This window comes from Meleagris gallopavo, chromosome 8 (assembly GCF_000146605.3).
Source record: "Meleagris gallopavo isolate NT-WF06-2002-E0010 breed Aviagen turkey brand Nicholas breeding stock chromosome 8, Turkey_5.1, whole genome shotgun sequence".
Taxonomy (NCBI): Eukaryota; Metazoa; Chordata; class Aves; order Galliformes; family Phasianidae; genus Meleagris; species Meleagris gallopavo.
The window spans coordinates 16,796,951-16,801,662 of record NC_015018.2 but is presented as its reverse complement, the minus strand read 5'-3'; the positions used below and the strand labels follow the sequence as shown (position 1 = coordinate 16,801,662).

Genomic DNA, 4,712 nt, shown 5'->3' with positions numbered 1-4,712 from the left:
TAATACACACACACACACACACACACACACACACACACACACACACAACACTGGAGGTCAGAGCCTTCAAATTTGAGAAATCTTACAGTAATTGGGGTCTCAACCTGCCCACGAGACAGTTCAGCTCTAAAATGGAAAGCTTTCTGATAGAGAGCCTTCAAACAAGCTAGGCATCAATCTACACAAGCTAAAGTACCACTGTAAAGTGGGAGAATGTACAAATTCCTCTGAAATTCCCACTGCCCGGTCAGTTTCCAGGCTGATGAGAAGGATAGAGAGAAATGCAGAAATGCAGGCTGGGAAGAAGAGCTCCAAGAACCCCTCTGTGCTGCTTTGTTGAGACAAATACATCCAGATAATTCTCAGCTGATCTACGTTCTGAAATGCCCCCGGCCAAGGTTCCAATAGCTACATGGGCAACCTTTACTGGTGTTTCCATGCTCTGTGACTTAGCAAGGGCTTTCTACTACCTAGTCTCCTCCATTACATACAAACCTACTTCTTTCTGCTTATTAGCAGTTGAGCACAGCAAATGGTTGTTCACCTTTTTGTTGACATCATCCCTTTACACTCTGGGAAAGTGGATTTTACAGCTTTCTCTCCTGCACTCCCTTAAAGGTGTTTCTTAACCTTTCCTCACAGGATCCAGTTTCCAGCTCCATGCATGCTCCTTGGTCTTCTCAGTTGACACTCTCCAAAGGACCAATACAGACCTGGAAGCACGGCACAGTGTGCTAGACAAGACTCCACTGCAGGATGATAAAGAGCTGTGGGAATCTTATGTCTTAGCGGTGAATCTAGCATTAATATATACCAGACCCAAACACGTTCTTTCTGTAAGAGTACAGCTCTACCAATTCACAGTGCTTGTAATCTGCCCTCACTTTGCAGTGCCCCAGTTACTCCTTTGCTTAGTCACATCTTTGCACCTACTGAATTTTACTTGTCCAGTTTTAGTTTATTTCCTTAGTATATCAAACTACATTATAACCCTATTCTCCAATGGATTTGCAGCTTCCTTTCAACTTTCTATCTCCTACAGACTGTACATGGTGGTTTCCATGTCATTATCAAAATGACTAAAACAACTATCAATCAGAAGTAGACCTAGGCCAAACCCCTGCAAAAACTCCTTCCTTTCTTGAGGGATAATTATGTCACACATTAGGACCGTATTATATCCAGACAGCAGTAATCAACATAAGTTGGAACCAGACCTGTGTTGAGGAATGATCCATCTATATCCTGAATGAGTTCAAAGCGGATATTAATGTGAGGAGAGTGGGTGAAAAATCAAGTGGAGGTTCAGCTGAGCACTACTGATAACTGGAAATCGGTCTTCAGCTCAAGCTGGGGGGGAAAAAAAAAAAGAAAAAAAAAAAAAAAGGGAAATCCCAGGACTACACTTACAGATGAAAAACTTGTTGACTGCCATTCCCTTTCTGGCCTAATGGACTGGAAGAGAGAAACAGAGAGAATTTGAAACTCTCAGCAGATTGCTTCCAGGTCTGGCTTTTCTCTTGCAGCATGTGTGGATGCCAAGCAGCAGCAGGGGATAATCAGAGTGGTTAGAAGATGTGCTTTCCTTCTGCTCTACCATTCCAGAGTACTTCATCCTTGTGAAGAAAACAAGGAATAAGATTTGAGGTCATTAAAATAAGAAAAATAGAAAGTGAAATTTGGAAAAGCTGGAGTGTTTAAAAAAAAAAATGGTTGAGTAAAAGTATTTTTCTAACATAAAAATAAGACTGTGCTTGTCAGAAGCTTTCTTAACATCTTAGATACAAAAATAAATTTTCCATTTTAAGATGTGCTAGAAATTTTAGAGAAATCCTCTATGGAAGTGATTCACTTTAATAGCTAGATGCTTAGCTAGCATCTCAAACTCATAGGAGACTGAGGAAGAAAGGAGGAAAAAAAAAGAAAGCAAGTATGAAAGTTCTTCTGCAAGTGACACTACCCTGCTTGCTGGATTACATTTACCATTCAGTCTTCCCCTTGACATGCAGTGCATTCTCTAGGTCTCCTACAGGAGTTTTGGGGTTGCAAACTGACAGACTGTTCTATGTGCAAGGCCAAAACAATTACATCCAGGTAGGAACTACACAAACTCAGAGTTGCACAACCGCGCAGACCTGTGGGAACAGATAGACAGTGGCAACACAAAAGCTCCTTGAACAAAGCAGCAGGGAGATTTGGCAGATACCATGCTGGCCAATAGCCAGAGTGTCCACGAGCCTAACAGCTCTGGTCCAGGCAGCACAACAGTAACTGCTCACAGCCTGAGAAGACAGGTTGTCAAGGCTCTGAGAAGCTAGATAACACATCCTTCCATTACAAAACAGGATGGACTAAAAATAAAACATTACCAGGACCCTCTGCTTTTGTAAGTGCCAAAAAGCAGAAGATAGAGGAAACAAATGTAAGAATACATGCATTGATCCAATATATAGACAGCAGGGAAACAGTACCTGTCTTGACTTACCAGTGGCATAGGTCTATCCAGGGTTTGACAGCTTAAAGAAATTCTGCTCAATTTCACCTCTCTGAAATCAAGACTTCTCCTCTTACTTTTTTCCACAGATCAAAGAAATTTCCAGAGGATTTTTAGACTTTTAACATAGAATGAAGAATTAAGAGTTGCCAAATAAATAAATAAAACAAGTAACATTTCAATTGACCCAACTTAGTCAGTAGATTGGTTTGGCCTGAGATCCCTCTCGAAAATTCTTTCCTGAAGCACTGTAGAAAAATATCCTTACAAAGCCCCCAATAAAAAAGCCACCTGCTCTCACAGGTGCTCTCTCAACTTATTTGACAGGAAGGAAGCCAGAAGAACACATACCAAAGGGAACAACATGGAAATGCTAAAACACAGTGGGACTGCACGCTCAATGTCCCTGCACAGGCCTTCAAAACAATTAGAAAGGATCATGCTTCTTGCTGGAAACCGTGTTTCAGTGTGTTACATACTCCCCATGATGTAGTTATGTAAGAGCCAGGTTATATACCTTGCACGTCATATTTAGCTTCCCCACTCTGAAGCCTTACCCCAAATCCGTCAGAAAGAAGCACAAACCAGTTGCTCCCTAAGAGATGAGGAGTCGGGAGCTGAGCACAACATTCATAGGCAGGGCAGGGACCTCACCAGCCAAGACCCAGTCCCACAGCAACCAAGTAGACTGAAGGCCCAGGGCCAAGCGTAAATAGAGCCTGGGGGACTCGTCAGCAAAAGGTGTGGATGGAGGCTCCAGGTGAGACTGGTCAGGACCATTAAGGCCCAGTAGAGCACTTGGGGCCCTAAGAAGCCTTTTGACAAACTTTACTAGGGTTCCAGATGAAACTCAGTATGGATTAGGAAGCCCAAAAGAGCTTGTTCATTTGCTAGATCAAGGCCCATTTCTTGGTGTCTAGATATGTACTCTGGAAGTTCAAGGAAGTTCCAGAGGCTGGTCATAAGTTGTCCAGCCTTGATCACCAGACAATCCCTTTCCTTGTTTGTTGGTTTCCACAACCTAACAAATGGGCTAATCATACTGACTCATTTTATGTGATGCTGTCAGAGTTACATTTCCTTAAGATCACTTTAAGCAGAAGTGAATGATAATCCTACATGCCAAACTGTCCCCACGTGGTCTACGAGAGGTGAAAATCTTGGCAATACTACTTGCACCTTGATTCTAGTGGAAGGGACAAGATGTAAGGGAAATTGAGACAAACTGCATCAGAGAATTGATGCTCCAGCCACGCCTGATTTCAACTAGGACATCACCTTCACAGGTTCCCTGAGAGATGGGTCTTCCACTGTAGTACCTTGATGCTGAAGGAAGAGCAAACAGCATGAACACAAACTCAGTCTCTGACAAATGTTAGGATCGATGCAAATCCTTAGAGCCATGTCCAGCTCTGGAACAACGTTCGTGGCCCCACTGGAGGAGTATGACGCAAGTTCTCTCCCTCTGGAGCAGAACGAAGCCCGTATTGTTTCTGGGAGCAAATCCCAGCATGCAGCCAAAGGCCACACCTTCAGTCCAATGTCATGCAGTGACAGCAGTGGTCAGCACCTGGGGCACTGCACTGAGGTCAGCTGAGGTTAGGCAATAGCTGAGACACGCCAGGTCCCCCTCCCCTGCCAAAGGCTGCACGCGTCTCTGCCCTCCAACCCAAGGCAGGACAGCTGCAGAAGTCAAGATCTTCCTCAGTCCCTTCTCCCTGACCTCCGTCCTTTTCCACAGCCCATGTAGCTCTGAAAACGCCAACCCTGCCCATCCACCTGCAGCAGCCAGGTAAGCACCTCTATTCCCTGCTGCCTCTCCCAGGCTCACTCCATGTGCAGCCAGGCAAGCCCTCTGCAGGGTGAGGCAGGTCATGTAGAACCCGGGGCGGGAGCCGAACTGCGTCTCCCCAAGATGACTTCAGCTGCATTCCAGCGAGCCTGGCAACCTCCCGCACACACAAATAAAAGGAAATGAAAAACTCGGCAACAAAGAAACTGGCAGGGAAGCCACAGAGGCACACAGGAACGGGAAACGAGATTAAACACAGGCTCAAGAGCCCCAGCATGCTGAGCCTTCCTCTCTAAAGCCTCCCTTTAACTTTGATGGGGGGGCACAGGAGTCTTCTTTTCACTTGAAAGAGCAAGAGGAGGGGCTGGATAAAAGGGATCCAGCATTATCCGGAATTGAGAGCACCAGAACATGCTACAGAGCTTA

General features: G+C 44.9%; 1 long non-coding RNA gene across 1 annotated transcript; it reads right to left on the bottom strand.

The window, feature by feature from the left end:
- Positions 1-1,414: 1,414 nt before the first annotated feature.
- On the bottom strand, positions 1,415-3,207 carry LOC109368807. The gene is made up of 3 exons (XR_004160504.1): positions 3,052-3,207; positions 1,984-2,135; positions 1,415-1,616 (listed from the first exon to the last, which is right to left on the bottom strand). It is a non-coding gene; the product is annotated as an uncharacterized LOC109368807 (long non-coding RNA).
- Positions 3,208-4,712: the final 1,505 nt, after the last annotated feature.